Source organism: Eriocheir sinensis, chromosome 65 (genome assembly GCF_024679095.1).
Source record: "Eriocheir sinensis breed Jianghai 21 chromosome 65, ASM2467909v1, whole genome shotgun sequence".
Lineage (NCBI taxonomy): Eukaryota > Metazoa > Arthropoda > Malacostraca > Decapoda > Varunidae > Eriocheir > Eriocheir sinensis.
This window is the reverse complement of record NC_066573.1, coordinates 7,097,319-7,116,487: the sequence shown is the minus strand read 5'-3', so window position 1 is coordinate 7,116,487 and position 19,169 is coordinate 7,097,319. Positions and strand designations below refer to the sequence as shown.

General features: G+C 46.1%; 2 protein-coding genes across 30 annotated transcripts in view; one reads left to right on the top strand and one right to left on the bottom strand.

The window, feature by feature from the left end:
- The window catches only part of LOC126987563 (beta-1,4-mannosyltransferase egh-like), a 187,961-nt gene that overhangs the window by 10,413 nt on the left and 158,379 nt on the right, over positions 1–19,169 (bottom strand). For 2 of the 22 annotated variants that reach the window (XM_050844658.1, XM_050844653.1), the window contains exon 2: positions 821–886. The exons of 17 other annotated variants lie outside the window; for them this stretch is intronic. The gene's annotated coding sequence lies outside the window, so the exon portion shown is untranslated. Of the gene's footprint in view, positions 1–820; positions 887–2,853; positions 2,944–4,476; positions 4,551–4,686; positions 4,708–19,169 lie in introns of those variants that run through there. 3 more of the 22 variants (XM_050844664.1, XM_050844665.1, XM_050844659.1) reach the window with 3 other exon arrangements.
- Positions 1–19,169, top strand: part of LOC126987562 (protein arginine N-methyltransferase 5-like) — a 107,861-nt gene that overhangs the window by 26,592 nt on the left and 62,100 nt on the right. The window lies entirely within an intron of this gene.

Below are 19,169 nucleotides of genomic sequence, written 5' to 3'. Positions count from 1 at the left end.
AACATGAGATGGGGTGGACCTCCAACTCAGACTATAGTGACTACAGATAAGGTTACATAGCTGACTAATTGTGATGGATGTGAATTAACAGCAACTTTTTATTTGATCCTTGCTTCCTGTGCTGCTCACCAAAAGTTAACAGTTGCATGAAGTACTGAAAGCAGCAAATGTAAACCTGATCACTTTTGCTAATTTAAAGAAACCAGAAAACTTGCAGGACAAACAGAAAACACACCCAACTCCGTCTTGTGTGAGGATTTAATACAAAACTGGCTCTTGGTTTCTGAAAATTCCTAGTTTCAAGAATGCCCTCAGCAGACTTTTTCTCTCTAATGCGTGACACACCGAATGTCTGTACTTGTGTGAATGTTACCTGAAAAGCAACGAGTGAATGTTACCTGAAAACCAACTTGTGTGAATGTTATATACCTGAAAACCAACTTGTGTGAATGTTACCTGAAAACCAACTTGTGTGAATGTTACCTGAAAACCAACTTTGTGAATGTTACCTGAAAACCAACTTGTGTGAATGTTACCTGAAAACCAACTTGTGTAAATGTTACCTGAAAACCAACTTGTGTAAATGTTACCTGAAAACCAAAACAAGGTAACTACAGGATGCCCTCCAATAAGCTTTACCACCGATTCTCTTCATGACACGACTACTACTACTACTACTACTACCACTACTACTACTACTACTATAAGGGTGTTAAATCTATTTCTCGGCCAAACCTACAATTGCCTAGGAGGGGTTTAACATTAATACAAGACTGACTTTCAAGAGCATCCACACAGCAATTCCTCATTCCTCACTCACCTCCAATGTGACCGACACTGTGGTTATCTTAGCCTCGGCATGGTCTCGTCCCCTGCCACACTACACCTGCGGACAAGGGGAGACAGAGTTAAAAGGCAAGTCAGGAATAGCGATCATAGGCTGGTATTGTCAGATGCTCCCACCCCTCACACCAACTAATCCCAAAGGCCGACAAGGAGGTTAATCGAGTTCTAATGAGTGTTCTTTTAGGTTCACGATACAGAGGAAGGCTCAGACTACCACCAGGGTCATAAAAGTACCCCTGGAAATGCCCTAAACTCCCACGAAAGCCTTGTCAAATATGTGTATGCTTGGGCGGCGCAATGTTTAAGAATATGACCGAGATCTCGTTCCTTATCAGAGCTTTTGATTAACCACTTTTTATAAGGGTTAGCGGCTATATCTAGAGGAATTATTTCATCTGTTAGTAATAATATGGCGCTAATAGACCAAGGGAAAGGTACGGGTAAATTACGTGTTCTTGGGTGCAGAAATGTTTAAAAATATGGCCCATGGCTTTAACATAGCGTGAGTCCATACACGTACTAAAAGCTGCGGTAGCCTTGACATCAATGAGCGAGCCAGGCAATGAAACACGACTTCGAGGAGTGACTGGACGAGGGAGTAAAGTATGCTTGGTTACACTCCAATAATCTGCAGAGAGGTTGAAATACAAGTGGAAAACAGGGTCTGAGATGAAAAGTTTCGTTTAGTCGGCGCAACATCTGTGATCATATGCCGGAGAGAGACAGGAGGGGGAAGGAATTATAGAAGGGAACAGACCCCAGGAGACGGGACACAACCCCCGATTAATACCTGGTACCCATTCACTGCTGGGTGGACGGACAGGGGCGTAGGGTATGGGAAAAGCCGCCCAAATTTTTCCACTCCGCCCGGGAATCGAACCCGGGCTCTCTCGATTGTGAGCCGTGTGCTAACCACTGCACCACGAAGCCCCCGGTCTGAGATGAAACACTATTAGCCATGAACATACTAAAGCACTCGTTAGAACCTGATTGATCTCCTTTTCGGCCTTTGGAAGTAGGTGATTTGAGAGGTGGAAGCGTGTGACAGAGTGCCGCCCTGTGCCTCGGTAACCAGCGGGCAGGGGAAGCACGCACTCAGCATTAAAGATTCACGCAGCATCGACAGAATTCAAACGATGGATCTCGCTGCTGCTGATTCTCCTCATAAACAAATCAAGACTGCCGTGACCTCCCCCCCCCCAAAAAAAAAAAAAAAAAAAAACTGCCGTTTAACACTGCGGGATGGGGTGTGTGGCTGTCAGGCTACACACACACACACACACACACACACACACACACACACACACACACACACACACACACACATACACTGTAGGAGCGACTGTAGGAGAGGCGTCAAGAAATACAGTTTTCCATACAGAAGCATAACAACATGGAACGGACTTGACGAGGAGGCTGTGTGTGCAAAAACGATTCATGAATTTAAAGCCAAACTGGATATTAAGCGTTATGGAGACGGGACAACACGAGGCTAGTACGGCTATTTTCCTGTATTTCACAACTAGGTACACACACACACACACACACACACACACACACACACACACACACACGGAGAGAGGGATGAATGAACAGAAAACAAGAATGAGAGAAAACGGGAGATAGGAAGCAAGGGAGAAAGGAAAGTAAAAAAGGAAAGAAGGAAAGAAAAAAAGAAAGGAGGGTGACGAATATAGAAAGGAAAGATGGAAGGAAGAAAATGGAGATAAAAAAGAAGGAAGGAAAGATCGAAAGTAGGGAGAAAAAAAAACGAAGCAAAATGAGAAAAAAAACAATAATTAAAGAAAATGGAAAAAAAACAATGAAAAGATGAAGGAAATGAACGAAAGAGGAAGAAAGAATTGAAATCACCAGACAGGGTATTCACAAACAAGACAAGAGAGAGAGAGAGAGAGAGAGAGAGAGAGAGAGAGAGAGAGAGAGAGAGAGAGAGAGAGAGAGAGAGAGAGAGAGAGAGAGAGAGAGAGAGAGCGCAACCTAACACACCTTGCTGCACTAAATTAATTAACGTGGCCAGGTGAGGACGAGACGCACCTTCACGCCACGCACTCTCAAGCTCACTAAGAAACATCCACCAGTGTCCAAAACCTAAGCCTGCCCCTCCCTTCCCTCTCTCTCGTAGGTCACATCCGCCCCTATTACTCAAGCTCTCCCTCGGCAATTCCCTTGACACATGTTACAGGACAGAGTGAAAGCCCGGGTAGGTATTTTCAAGCGCTTCCGCCTCTCAATCAACTATAACCAAATGCCATAAAGTAGATCAGTCTGGTTGTAAGACGTGTTTGTTTAGGTTCATGGTATACAGAGGAAGGGTCAGACTACCACCCGGGTCATAAAACTATATACCCACGGAAGTGCCCCGAACTACTACGAAAGCTTATAACCAAATGCCATAAAGTATAAATCAGTCTGGTTGTAAGACGTGTTTGTTTAGGTTCATGGTATACAGAGGAAGGGTCAGATTACCACCCGGGTCATAAAACTATATACCCACGGAAGTGCCCCGAACTACTACGAAAGCCTATAACCAAATGCCATAAAGTAGATCAGTCTGGTTGTAATACGTGTTTGTTTAGGTTCATGGTATACAGAGGAAGGGTCAGATTACCACCCGGGTCATAAAACTATATACCCACGGAAGTGCCCCGAACTACTACGAAAGCCTATAACCAAATGCCATAAAGTATAGATCAGTCTGGTTGTAATACGTGTTTGTTTAGGTCCATGGTACAGAGGAAGGGTCAGACTACCACCCGGGTTATAAAACTACCCATGGAGGTGCCCCAAACTTCTACGAAAGCTTTGTCAAATATGTGTATGTAAAAAAAAGTTGATCTCCAAAACTTGACATAGAAAATAAGTAAAGCAAATCGTTCAAAAATTCCACTATTAAAGGAGAATTCTACAGTGAGCCTTGACATAGAAAATAAGTAAAGCAAATCGTTCAAAAATTCCACTATTAAAGGAGAATTCTACCGTGAGGCTTTCCCAGCTTGAATTGAGCCTCCTAAAAACAGTGATATCCAGGTAGCTGTCGATCTCCAGAGCTTGACATAGAAAATAAACAAAGCAAATCGTTCAAAAATTACACTATAGGAGAATTCCACATCGAGGCTTCCCCCGCTTGCACAAGATAGGAAGAAGTCAGGTCTGGCCACGCGACGAACCGGTGGTATAGGACGATGAAAACCCCGTCCGTCCGTCCGTCCGTCTGGGCTTTCCGTGTGTGTGTGTGTGTGTGTGTGTGTGTAGTACGGTAGTCTCTCTCTCTCTCTCTCTCTCTCTCTCTCTCTCTCTCTCTCTCTCTCTCTCTCTCTCTCTCTCTCTCTCTCTCTCTCTAATACACACACACACACACACACACACACACACACACACACATATATACCAGTTCGACAACATAAAAAACATCAAAGCATAACCCATAATTATTGAGAGTTTTAAGAGTAACACACACACACACACACACACACACACACACACACACACACACACACACACACACGTTGAACCACTCCCTTTCCTCAAGAACATAACAGCACAGCAAAAGAAATATAAAAAAAAAAAACACTCGCACCCACACACAGACAGAGCTACCGATTGAGCTACCTGGTGGCTCAATCGGTTAGAGCGCCGCTATGCAAGGCTTCACGGCCAAACAGGCGGCGTTCGAGCCCGCTCAGGCCGGATTCTTTCCGTTGACTAGGAGTGGTTACTGTCCCCACTTGAGCAAGGGGGATGGGGTGTGTGGTGGGTGTGAGGTCCTGGCAGTACCCAGAGATCGACGATAATGAGCACTTGGTCACGTCGGGAGGGTACCTGCGGGCGTCCAACACGTGATCAGGCCGTGGTGAATTACACACGCACACACAAACGAACCTACACGCGCACGCGCTTCCTTCAAGACACTGACTAGGGGGCGTGAGTGAGTGAGTGAGTGTGTGCGTGTGTGCGTGATAGCATGGCACCGCACACAACACACTTGACATGACTGTGTGTGTGTGTATGTGTGTGTGTGTGTGTGTGTGTGTGTGTGTGTTATCTTGCTGACGCACACACTCCAAACCTTGATATGTATGCTTGTATTTCCCGGGGATGGGGGGAAGGGGGGGAGGGAGAAGGGGGAGGGGGGGCAGGAGGGAATGGGAGAAGGAAGAAATGGGGGAAGGAAGGAATGGGGGAAGGAGGGAATGGGGAGGAAGGAATGGGAAGGGTAGGATTGGGGAGAGGGAATGGTGAAGGGAAAAACGGGGGACTGGTATATCTAGCTTTTTTTTTTAGTATAATTTTTTGGAGAGGGAAAGGAGGTGAGGAGGTGAGGAGGAAGGGTGAGGAGTGAGTGAGTGAGTGAGTGATTGATTGAGTGAGTGATTGAGTGAGTGAGTGTGAGTGAGTGACTGAGTGAGTGAGTGAGTGAGTGATTCATTGAGTGAGTGAGTGTGAGTGACTGAGTGAGTGATGCTGTTACTATCCCATCCTAATCTCCTCCTTATCTCGCCCCTACCCCCCCTCTTCCTTCCCCCCCATTCATAACCTCCTCCTTTAACCTTTTATCATGTCAATATACTTGCTTGCAAGGAAGGAGGGGTAGGGAGGGGAGGAATGCCTCTATCAGCCTGTTATCTCTTCTCCTCCTCTCCTCTCTCTCTCTCTCGCGGTACAGAGGAGGAGGAGGAGGAGGAGGAGGAGGAGGAGGAGGAGGCAAGTATATAATGGTTCAGCTCCTCCCACGAAGAAAAAAATATCAGGAACCTCTTACGAATGATGAAGCTGAGAGAGAGAGAGAGAGAGAGAGAGAGAGAGAGAGAGAGAGAGAGAGAGAGAGAGAGAGAGAGAGAGAGAGAGAGAGAGAGAGAGAGAGAGAGAGAGAGAGAGAGAGAGAGAGAGAGAGAGAGAGAGAGAGAGAGAGAGAGAGAGAGAGAGAGAGAGAGAGAGAGAGAGAGAGAGAGAGAGAGAGAGAGAGAGAGAGAGAGAGAGAGAGAGAGAGAGAGAGAGAGAGAGAGAGAGAGAGAGAGAGAGAGAGAGAGAGAGAGAGAGAGAGAGAGAGAGAGAGAGAGAGAGAGAGAGAGAGAGAGAGAGAGAGAGAGAGAGAGAGAGAGAGAGAGAGAGAGAGAGAGAGAGAGAGAGAGAGAGAGAGAGAGAGAGAGAGAGAGAGAGAGAGAGAGAGAGAGAGAGAGAGAGAGAGAGAGAGAGAGAGAGAGAGAGAGAGAGAGAGAGAGAGAGAGAGAGAGAGAGAGAGAGAGAGAGAGAGAGAGAGAGAGAGAGAGAGAGAGAGAGAGAGAGAGAGAGAGAGAGAGAGAGAGAGAGAGAGAGAGAGAGGAAGTGTAATATGATGGCTCAGTTCCCCCCCAAAAAAAAAAATAAAAAATTATCGGGTATGCCTTACTAGTGATAGAACTGAAATTGTGAACGAAAACCAGCGAGGAAGAAGGACGGATACGGCTGACAACGAGGAGTGTAAATGGAGTGTGTTAGAGAGCGTTTTAATATCACTTTATGCCCCGGGGTAAGGGTGTAAGTTTGTCTGTTACACTTGCCCCAGATATTACGAGTGATAGAACTTAAGGTGAACGAAAACCAGATAGGAGGAAGGACGGAAACAGCTGACAACGAGGAGGAAATGGTGTGTTTAATAGCGTTTTCCTATCATTTTATGCCCCGGGGTAAGGCTGTAAGTTTGTCTGTTACACTTGCCCCAGATATTACGAGTGATAGAACTTAAGGTGAACGAAAACCAGATAGGAGGAAGGACGGATACGGCTGACAACGAGGAGGAAATGGTGTGTTTAATAGCGTTTTCCTATCATTTTATGCCCTGGGTAAGGCTGAAATTGTCGTTATATTTGACCAGCGATACGTTAAATATAAGGAATGAAAATACCGACAGCTCATAACTATAAGCTGATGATAGACTTGTCCTCCTTCCCCACCACGAAGGAAAAAAGGGTCGCATTACAAAACATTTGCCCAAGAACGGACATATTTGACAAGGAGGAGAAGTTGTGGGCATTTCCGGGGTAGTTTTATGACCCTGGTAAGGGTAGTTTGTCTGTTACACTTCCTCTGTACGAACGTAGAACATAAGGTGAACGAAACACTCATTAGAACCCGACTGACCCCTAAGTGACCTTCATGAAATAGCTGATAGGAGACCGGCGATACGTTCAAATAAGTGTCTGATGATAGACTTGTCCCCCTTCCCCACCACCAGAGGACAGATGGACGCAGGAAACGGCAAAATAAGGGAAGATCTGTGTGAAAAGATTTATGGAGGTGACATGGGTGACGGACGCTGATAAAGACGACCAACTGGAAGAGAAAAGGGGAGGAGGAGGAGGAGGAAGAGATGAGACTGAAGAGGAGAGAAAAATAGTTATGTAATATTGCTGAGGGCGGGAAGGGTAAGGGAGGGAGGGGAAGGATAGTGTGATAGGGTGACTGTAAGGTGACTATGGCAAGAACAGGAAGGGTGAGAACGGTGGAAAGAGCAAGCTGTTATTGGGAAAGGGTTTTGGGATAGGGTGACTGTAGGGTGACTGGGAAAAACAGGAAGGGTGAGAACGGTGGATAAAGAAGCAAGCAGTTATTGGGAAAGGGTGAAAGGGTGATCGTGAAGAAAAATAATGGATAGGGTGACTGTGGGGTGACTAGGAAGAACAGGAAGGGTGAGATGTGTTTAGGAAGGGTGTGTGTGAAGAATATACTGGATAGGGTGTTCTTGAATGGGAGAGGGTGAATATAGGGTGACAAGCAAGAACAAGAAGGGTGAGAAGGGTGAAAACAGCATGCAGTCAAGGGTGAGAGGAGTACGGGAAGGGTGACTAAAAACAAAAACAAAACATGGCAGACAGGGTGCTCTAGGGGAGATAGGGTGACATAGGGTGACTAGCAAGAACAAGAAGGGTGAGAATGGTGGAAAAGCATGCACTTATTATTAAAGGGTGTTTGGGAAGGGTGAGTTTATGTTTCAGGGTGTCTCAGATGGGAATAAGGTGAATTAGGGTGACAAGCAAGAAAAAAAGTCGGGTGAAAAGGGTGAAGAAGAGACGAACTTAAGACGAAAAAGTGTAATAAATAGGGTGTTCAAGGGAGATAGGGAGGGTGACAAACAGGGTGACTAAGGGAGGGTGACTAACAAGAAGAGGAATGAAGGGAGAAAAGGGTGAGGAAAGTAGAGTGAGTGAAGGGTGAAAGGGGAGGATGAGAAGGGAGAAATTTTAAGAGGAGGAGGAGGAGGAGGAGGAGGAGGAGATAAGACAAAGGATATGAAGGAGAAGTTGCTGGTAGTAGTAGTAGCAGTATCGATGGTGGTAGTGGTGGTGGTGGTGGTGGTGGTGGTGAGGTGATGGGTGTGAGAGAGCCAGGAGGGGAGGGGTTGGGGCGGGTCTAATGGGTTGGGTGTCACGCTGGTTTGCACGGCCGATCGAAGGAGGTGGTTGGCGATGGTGTACGCGTGAAGCAGAGAGCGAGAGATGGAAACAAACGTGAAGGTAAAGTTGGGGACGGACGCGGAAATGATGGAACCGTCTAAGCTACAGCGTTCACGAAGGCAGCAAAATATATATTAAACACGACTTACCAGATTTACGAAGGAGGGAAATGGTGAATGGGGTTTAATGTGGAATAGCGAAAGATTGTATCATTGTCAAAGCGTTCACGAAGGCAGCAAAATATATATTAAACATGACTTACCAGATTTACGAAGGAGAGGGAAATGGTGAATGGGGTTAGCTGAATATATATATAAAAAAGAGTTACACAGATTTACGAAGAAACGAACATAGCAATTGATTTAAAATGCTGTACACGTGGAATAACGAAAGAGTTTAGTGTTTAATATAAGGAAAACAAAATAAATAAAACTTATACCACTTAGCTGAATATATATAAAAAAAGTTACACAGATTTACGAAGAGACGGAAATAGCAGGTGATCTAAAATAGGAGTTTGTTAAAATAAGGAAGAGAGAGTGAAGAATGTGTTAGTGAATGAGTGAGTGCGTGAATTAATGAATGCGAGTGTGAGTATGATGAGTTGGATGTTGTGAGTGTCTATGAGTGAGTGAGTGAAGGATGAATGAAACAAGAAGGGAGGAGTGAATGAATGAGAATGAAGGGAGGAAGGAAAGAAGCGAAGAGGAGAGAAGTGAGCAAGTAATCGAATGAATGAATGAATGAATGAAGGGCAAAAGAGTTTAGAGCTTAAATATAAGTAAAGAAAACACACACACACACACACACACACACACACACACTAAAAAAAAAGGTCATAATGGTGTTTGGTATGAGCTTATCCTGTTTACACACACACACACACACACACACACACACACACACACACACACACACACACACACACACACACACACACACGAACGACCGGGGGGGGGGAGAGAGAGAGAGAGAGAGAGAGAGAGAGAGAGAGAGAGAGAGAGAGAGAGAGAGAGAGAGAGAGAGAGAGAGAGAGAGAGAGAGAGAGAGAGAGAGAGAGAGAGAGAGAGAGAGAGAGAGAGAGGAAATGAAGATAAGTGGTATAGTGTATGTGTGTGTTTGTGTTATTTGCTGACATATCATTTTTATCTTTTGCTGTCTGTCTGTCTGTGTGTCTGTCTGTGTCTGTTGGTGTGGGTGGCTCCGGCTGTGTGGATGATAGCCGCTTCCTGCACCCCGCTTTCTTACCACGAGTGCTTAAGCCTTTTATCTATATCAAGCGGGGTTTTATGCAGTTATCTTGGCTACGGGACACGTGAGGGGGGAGGGGCAGGAGCTGCGGTCACGTGTGGCTCCATGCTGTCTGCGGGGTGAAGGAAGGAAGGAAGGGATGCAAGGAAGGGAGGGAGGAAGGAAGAAAGAAAGGAAAGAGGGCAAGAAGGAAGGACGGACGGACGGGCGAACGGAAGGAAGAAAGAAAGAAAGAAAGAAAGGAAGGAAGGAAGGAAGGAAGGGTTGTGTGTCAGGGGAGTTTGTCTTTGAGTGTTGCTCCTTCGCTGTGTTCTATAATTCATAAGTATTGCGTGTTTTGCTCCTCGTTGTGTTGCTGGTACTACGGGTCAATAGTCTGTCTCTGTATGTATGTATGTATGTGTGTATGTGTGTGTGTATATGTGTGTGTGTGTGTGTGTGTGTGTTGTCATGTCAAGGATGCGACAACACACACACACACACACACCCACACACACACACACACACACACACACACACACACACGGCAAAAAAAAAATTAAAAAAATTGATCGTTTTATGTGAACGGCGTGACAAGTGTGTGTGTGTGTGTGTGTGTGTGTGTGTGTGTGTGTGTGTGTGTGTGTGTGTGTGTGTACTTAGTCAACAACAGCACTCTCTCCCCGTCTCCTTCATCACCTAGACAGCAAACTTGAAACACATTAGAAAATTACACACACACACACACACACACACACACACACACACACACACACACACACACACACACACACACACACACACTTAACCAACCAATAAAAAAAAAAAAAAAAAAAAAAAAATCGTGCAAATACAAGTTTATTTTTTTCCTTTATTTTTTTAACTCGTCTGTTTTATTACCGACTTTTTTTAATTATTTTATTTTATTTTAACTACTTGAACTATTTTTACTGAGCACTTTTTTTTTTCCTTACCACCTTGTTGTTACGCGGTTGCCTTGCCCTTGACGGTGGGGGGATGGGGGGAGGAGGGAGAGAGGGGAAAGGAAGGAGGGGAAATGGGGGAGGGGAAAGAGGAGGGGAGGGAGGAAAGGGGGAAAGGAGGAAGGAGGGTAGAGGGGGGAGGGGGAAAGAGAAGGGGGAGGAAGGAAAGGTGTGGGGAAGGAGGAAGGAGGGGATAGGGGAGGAGGGGGAAAGAGGAGGGGGGAGGAAGGAAAGGTGGGGGGAAGGAGGAAGGAGGGGAAAGGGGAGGAGGGGGAAAGAGGAAGGGGGAGGAAGGAAAGGGGGGACGGAGGACGGAGGGGAAATGGGGGGAGGGGGAAAGAGGAGGGGGGGGAAGGAAAGGGGGGAAGGAGGAAGGAGGGATAGGGGGAAGGGGGAAAGAGGAGGGGAGGAAGAAAGGTGGGGGAAGGAGGAAGGAGGGAAAGGGGGAGGGGAAAGAGGAGGGGAGGAAGGAAAGGGGGGAAGGAGGAAGGAGGGGAAATGGGGGGAGGGGGAAAGAGGAGGGGGAGGAAGGAAAGGGGGGAAGGAGGAAGGAGGGTAGAGGGGGGAGGGGGAAAGAGAAGGGGGAGGAAGGAAAGGTGGGGGGAAGGAGGAAGGAGGGGATAGGGGAGGAGGGGGAAAGAGGAGGGGGGAGGAAGGAAAGGTGGGGGGAAGGAGGAAGGAGGGGAAAGGGGGGAGGGGGAAAGAGGAGGGGAGGGGGGAAAGGGAGGAGGGGTGGGGGGGGGGCAGGGTTGGCATGTTATCTGCCCCACCTATTTCTAGACCACCTCCGTCCGGGCCACTCCGTCACTGAGCTTACTATCTATCTATCTATCTATCTATCTGTCATTCTATCTATCTGTCTATCTTGTGACGGAGATGAGCACCGAGGCAACGCGCGCAGCTCTAATAGTAGTAGCGTGCAGGTCCCTACCTTTACCTCTATCTATCTATCTACATCTGTGTGTGTGTGTGTGTGTGTGTGTGTGTGTGTGTGTGTGTGTGTGTGTGTGTGTGTGTGTGTCAGCCATCATCTGTTCGGCTCAAGTGTTGTTGGACAGATAAGCAAACAAACAAACGAACGAACGAACATATAGACAGAACAAAAAAAAAAACCTATTGTGAGTATTGTGTAGGTTATCGTTGTTGTTGTTGTTGTTGTTGTTGTTGTTGTTGTTGTTGTTGTTGTTGTGACTCGAGTAAATAAAAATAAAAAGGCGAGTAAAATTAATTATATTTTTTGTTTTTTCCTGTTAATACTGAGAGAGAGAGAGAGAGAGAGAGAGAGAGAGAGAGAGAGAGAGAGAGAGAGAGAGAGAGAGAGAGAGAGAGAGAGAGAGAGAGAGTGTGTGTGTGTGTGTGTGTGTGTGTGTGTGTAGCAAGTGGTTTACATACTTCACGCTTTTTAGAATGCATCTCGTGTGTGTGTGTGTGTGTGTTGTGTGTGTGTGTTACCACGGTCCCATCTACACGTCATCACTGCAATGGGTAAAAATCTACGGGACATTCTATACATTAAATTCTATACATCAAATTCTATACATTAAATTTTGATTCTTTTTTGGGGAGCAGCGAGTAGTGGGCTTTTTTTTATATTATTGTTTCCTTTTAAGTGTGCCCTTGAGCTGTCTCCTTTGTTGTGGTAAAAAAAAAATAATAAATAAATAAAAATTCAACCCGCAAAGACATTCATCAAGGCTTTCGTGTGGATCTGGGGCATTTCCAGGGGTAGCTGCATGACCCTGGCGACAGCTTAACCATTCTTCTGTGCCATGAGCGTGAAAATACACTCATTAAAACCAGATTACTCTCCTCTTCGGCCTCAGGAAATGGGTGATGAAGGAGGGGGAGGCAGCGTTTCCAAATTATCGTACTCATCCACTCAGCACATTGTATTTTTCGGCTTTTGACTCACAGCTCTTGGAAACAAACACCAAGTAACGCTTTTAACGATAACTTCAACTAGAATCGCGTTATCTGTGTGCCTACGAAAGTTTTGGGCCCTGGAACTGATGAATGGTATGTTCTGAGTACGATAATATGGTAACGCACATTGTATTTTTCGGCTTTTGACTCACAGCTCTAGCAAACAAACACCAAGTAACGCTTTCAACGATAACTTCAACAAGAATCGCGTTATCTGTGTGACTACGAAAGTTTTGGGCCCTGAAACTGATGAATGGTATGTTTTGAGTACGATAATATGGTAACGCACATTGTATTTTTCGGCTTTTGACTCACAGCTCTAGGAAACAAACACCACCAAGTAACGCTTTTAACGATAACTTCAACTAGAATCGCGTTATCTATGTGGGTACGAAAGTTTGGGGCCCTGGAACTGATGAATGTGATGTTTTGAGTACGATAATATGGTAACGCTGGGCGGAGGAGTCTAGCATACCGAGGGTTTTCGCTTCATCAACTTCCCTTCTCCATTAAGCCTCTTGCAGCCTCCCCATGTTCTTATGTTCTTATACTAACTGTCTTCTGCCCCTTGAGGTCCACCGCGGTGTTAGGATGCCGCCCTTTCTACCCTTCATTTTGTTAGTATGTCTTTACTTGAACTTTACTTCATTCTTTACTTTCATACTTTATCGCTATGCATTTTAATTCCAATGTTTCTTATACTTTCTGGTGCTTTTCTCTTTGATATGCTTCTTAGGTTCTTAGTTTCTTCTATATTTGCTATCTTAACCTGGTACCTCTCTCTCTCTCTCTCTCTCTCTCTCTCTCTCTCTAGGCATACGTTTATCAAGTTCAGTTACAATTCTGGGACTAATCTACTTTCTGAATCTGCACGGTACCTTTCTTTCTTTCATTAGGCATAAGCTTCTTAGGTTCTTAAGTGCAACTATATTTGATACCCACACACAGACACACACACACACTGGAATTTTCTAGCGGTAATGAGTCTTTTTTTTATATTCTAAGACACATTATTAATCCAGTACCTCTCTCTCTCTCTCTCTCTCTCTCTTTAGGCACGTTTTTTTTCTTTTTACATTTCAGCCGATAGCGCCGGTAGGCTTTCTTCAGGGGCCTAGCTGGTGGTCGGCAGGCAATTTTTATAGCGGCGCCAGGTATGCTTGGCTCATGCTGTCCCCCGGAACTCATTATTGATTCACTTGGACGGTTTCTTCTAGAGTCCGGGTTGATGGGTGGTCTTCAGGACAGCATGTGAGTAGTCTTAGGCCACTCGGCGGTGACTGAAAAATCCCAGGTGGTAGCGTGGGGATTCGAACCGACGTTGTCCATGGCGTGATGAATGCAGGGCCCGCACGCTAACCACTCAGCCACCGCCTACCCTTATCAGGTCCAGTTACTATTCTGGGACTAGTTTACTTTTGGAATCTGTGAGGCAACCCAGCGCGGCCCGCATACGATATCGCGTGGAAAGTGTGGTAGGCAAGATTACATCACCGCGCAACTCCGTAACTTGGATGCCATTAGTAGTAGCCTCTGAACACACACACACACACACACACACACACACACACACACACACACACGAAACTTGGCAGGGACGCTATGAGCCAAGAACGGACGTCACAGGGGGGCGGAACCAGTCTTTGAAAGTGGCTCAGTCAGGGAGATGCAATGCCGTCCTCTCTCTCTCTCTCTCTCTCTCTCTCTCTCTCTCTCTCTCTCCTTCCCTGTGCTTGCAAAGGAAAGTGGTGAGGAAGAGGGATGGGGGAAGGGAGAGGGAAGGAGGGAGAGAGGGAGAGAGGGAGGGAAAGAGGAAAAGTGGTCAGGGAGAGAACGAGAGAAAACAAAGAGTCCGTGAATGAGTAAGTGCGTGAATTTATGAATGTAAGTGTGGTATAAGTTCGAGGTTGTGAGTGTCGTATCATAAGACATTTCTGCCGCCCAAGAACTATTAAGGCTGTAGGAGTTGTTGTGACATTCCTCTGCCTGCCCAAGAACACATATTTGACAAGGCTTTCGTAGGAGTTGTGGGCATTTCGAGTAGTAGTTTTATGACCCTGGCGGTAGTGTGACCCTTCCTCTGTACCATGAACCTAAAGAAACACTCATTAGAACCCGACTGACCCCCTCTTTGACCTTTAGAAATAGCTGATGTGAGAAGCGAACGTCTTGAAATACCGCCCTGAGTGTTTATGAGTGAGTGAAGTGAAGGACGATAGAAACAAGGAGAGGTCAGTGAATACAAATGAATGAGGAAAAGAGACGAAAAGAAGAGAATGAAAGAAAAAACGAAGATAAAAGAGAGGAGGAAAGAGTGAGCGAGTGAGTGAAGGGAGAGAAAGAGAGAGGGAAGAGAGAATGAGAGAGAGAGAGAGAGAGAGAGAGAGAGAGAGAGAGAGAGAGAGAGAGAGAGAGAGAGAGAGAGAGAGAGAGAGATGAAACTTTTGGCATGATCTGCATTAGTGGTGGTATACAGAAGAGGAGGAGGAGGAGGAGGAGGAAGAAATGAAGATCAGGCTGCCGAGGGAGAGAGTCAGGAAGGAGAGAGAGAGAGAGAGAGAGAGAGAGAGAGAGAGAGAGAGAGAGAGAGAGAGAGAGAGAGAGAGAGAGAGAGAGAGAGAGAGAGAGAGAGAGAGAGATACACTACTACATACCTCATTGACACACAAGACGCAAGGTAGTACTCAAGTGACAGACAGACAGACAGACAGACAGACAGACAGACACATACATACATACATACATACAGACAGACAGACAGACAAGGCTCATACAATATAACTTTCTCCGGGATGGCTTTGCACGCACCCACCGACGCCTTCTTCTTCTTCTTCTTCTTCTTCTTCTTCTTCTTCTTCTTCTTCTTCTTCTTTTCATTGAACCATATATCAAAAGACACAATGTTATCAAATACTTGTTCCAGTCATGTCATCTTTGGTCCGTTTAGGCCAAGCTCACACATATTTGACAAGGCTTTCGTATAGGAGTTGTGGGCATGTCCGTGGGAGTAGTTTGATGACCCCGGTGGTAGTTTGACGAGACCTCTGTATACCATGAACGTGAAGAAAAGCACTCATGGCAACCTGGGAAATAGGGTGACGTGAGATTTGGAAGAGTCTGAAAACCCCGACAGACTTGATCCATACTCTTATAACCTCTCGGCCCCACATTACTGTTTCCCAAGGCCATAGAGACGATTCAACGGGTTTACATGTCTGATTCTTCCGTTAGCGATCCATAAGTCGGCTACAGCCATCACCAGCCTCACAACACAGCCCATGAAAACCCCGGGAACTTCTACGAGGCTTTTCAGGCGGGCGAACCGAGGCGCCGCAAAGTATAGGACCGTGAGTCTTTCCCTTGGCGATCATGCCCTACATACCAGTTCATTACGGGGCAGCGAGCCAAGAGGAGAGGAAGAGAGGGGCGGGGAGATGAGAAAGGAAGGGAAGGGGAAGGAGAGGAGGGAGAGGAGAGGAGAAGAGGAGGGGAAAGGAGAGGGAAGGAAAGGAGGGGAAAGGAGAGGAGACGGGAGAGGGAAGGAGAGGAGGGGAGAGGAGAGGGAAGGAGAGGAGGGAGGGGAAGGGGAGGAGGGGAAAGGAGAGGAGACGGGAGAGGAGAGGGAAGGAAGGGAGGGAGAGATGGCGGCATTGAGACGGCCTTCCCTTCCCTTCCCTCCTTCCTTCCCTTCCCTTCTCTTCCCCCCTTCCTTCCCTTCCCTTCCCCTCTCCCTGTATGAGCGCGCGCCAGCCTACCATATACTCGCCTAACACCTCCGGCCTAGCTCTTTCATCCCCCGCCTGATTAACGCTCGGAACACCTGCGTCACGGGTGCTGCGTTGTAGAGAGCTTAGCGGAGGCCCGTGTAGATATGCGTCCTGTTATCTCGGAAGACCCTCAACCCACATCCTCTGGCGGTAGATTGTTTTCCAAGGGACCGTAAAGGGAGGCCCGTATTACCAAACATCTCGTCACCCAAGTTCACCTATTTGGGCATTTCCAAGAGTAGTTATATGACCCTCATGGTACTCTGACCCTTCTTCTGTACCATGAGCCTAAAGAAACACTCATTAGAACCCGACTGATCTTCTCTTTGACCTTTAGAAATAGCTGATCAGAGAAGCAAAAGTGTCTTATAATTCCGACATACGAGCTAAGCAATGTGCATCATGATCTTTTCCCTTTTGCCCTTGAGTTGCTTCCTTTGCCGTAAATATAGAAAAGTGTGCAGAGTCACGACTTCCCTTGAGTGTGCGGAATAATGACTGGTTTGATACATGTCTCCACCGTGCTGCCAAGGCTCCCCCACGCACGGACACACGGATATCACTTCCTCTACCCCGTGACAGGTGTGCGGTAAGGCAGGGACATGAAACTACCCAAGGATATACACATGACTCCTAGGAAAGCCTTGTCAAATGTGTGTGCTTGGGCGCAGATATGTTTAAGAATGTGATACTTGAGTTTGGGGGGGTCGAGTTAGTGGTGGGGTTGAGTTTATCTGTGGGGGGTGGAGTGTGTGGGGGGTTGAGTTTGTGTGGGGTTGAGTTTCCAGGGCGCGTCGCTGTGCTGAATAAAGCCACACACACACACACACACACACACACATTCCACATCAACAAAGGCGGAAACTGTTTGCCGTCTGAAGTGGAAAAGTGAATACCACAAACTATGCATTGCTATACTCGTTTTAAATAACAAGTCTCGAGTAAGGAATTTCCTGTTTATAACGAACTAGACAACAACAACAACAACAAGAAAAAGCAGTGTTGCCAGACTCGTAATGGGAATGTCTGTCTGGCCTGGAGTTCTGTGTTGGTATTAATGTTAGGAGTTCACTGGGACTTATACATTGCACACATATATGAATTTCCTTTTGTTATCATTAGAAAAGACTAACCACTTAGGGCCACTTTCACAGTTCCCCATGATCGGTTAGTAAGCTCCCAAACCAATCCCAGAGCCTTCGAAATTTCCTTGTATAGTGTCTGGTGTTTATATTTAAGTCCACCAATTTGATGAAACTATACAGGAAAAGTCTTGTGTATTTAGTGTGGCATCGTAGACCTCACCGTTTTGGATTGTATGGGATTCTGTAGTTTGGTTCGGGCTGTTACGAAGACACTGTGTTGGACTGTGGAGTCGGCTCTATAAGCAGCCTGTTCAGGGGTCCCCAAACACCTGAGACGCAGAGAATGAGAAAATGAGTTTATATCTTTGCATGCGATGAGAGAAGGAGAACGAGGACGCGATGATGCAGATGATTAAATAAGTGAAGGGAGATGACGAGGGAAGGATAGCGCATGACCCCACCGCCACTCACACGTATGAATCTTATCTTGCACTCTAATAAGAATTTCCTGTTTAGAATCCGGTGATGACAAGGGGTAACCTATGACCTCACCGCCTGACTACGTATTAATGCCTGGTGCTGAAATGCTAATAAGTCTTCACTGGGACTTAGCACTTTTAAACGAATTTCCTGCTTAGTGTGGAAATGACAAAGCATGACCAATGATAACACCGCCTAATGCCTGGCCTTGTGTCCTGTCCTGGGGTGCAAATGATAAGAATTCACATGGACCTTTATACAGCATTTTAAACGAATTTCCTGTTTAGAACGAGGTGATGACGTGGGATAACGCATGACGTCACCGCCAGACTCCTCCCTTATGAATGCCTGTATTGCCTTGGGTGTCATGTTTCCTGAAGAGAATTATAAGGTGCATAAAGAGCTCTCACATCAGCTAGAGAGGCGAGGAGTGTCTATCAGGCGGAGCAAGAGAGATACAGACAGTTCTCTTTCTCCACCTCCTCCGCCTCCTTCACTTCCTCTTCTGACTCCCATCAAAATTGCTTCACTCCCTCCCTCTTCCCTTTTGAGTGGAAGGAGAAATAGGAGTGGATGGAGAGGAGTGGGAGGGGTAGTTATGGTCCTCCTCCTCCTCCTCCTACTCCTCCTCCTTCTTCTACCCCTCTAATCTATCCTGTTCCCATTCCTTTCTCTCCTCTTCCCGCCTCTCCTCACCAATCCCCTCCAGCGCCCTGTTGCAAGGTGGAGACGAGATGAAAAATATGAAAGGTACACACACACGAAATGAATGGATGAATTAACGAATGAATACCACGACACTCAAGGACACTCAAGGGTCTAGCGAGTTGATCTAGAGTATTGTGAAGGTGTGATGGGTCTTAATGGAGCAGTTAGGGAGGAGTGAATTGTGACAGGGATATATTTGTACCGGAGACAGGGGTGGGTCAGTCACTAGGAAAATATCAATACAAACAGTGACGTCAGATAGAAACACACACACAAACACACATACGCCTACATATACCACGAAAGGGAGGGGATGTAATGAGAAACACACACACACACACACACACACACACACACACACACACACACACACACACACACACGGCGCACCTCAGTAAGTTCATGGAAACGACACAATAAAAAGAAAGAAAATAGGAAAATAAAAAGATAAAGAGGAAAATAATTAAAGCATTTGAAGTCAGAAAAATAAAGATGATAAATAATAATAATAATAATAATAATAATAATAATAATAATAATACGAAAAAGACAAATGGAAGAAAGAAGAAGAAAAGAAAAAGATGAAGAAAAAAATGAAGAAAGAATAGGCTCGTTTTCTTGGTGATGTTGGTTGTGGTGATGGTGGTGATGGTGGTGATGTTGGTTGTGGTGATGGTGGTGGTGGTGGTGATGGTG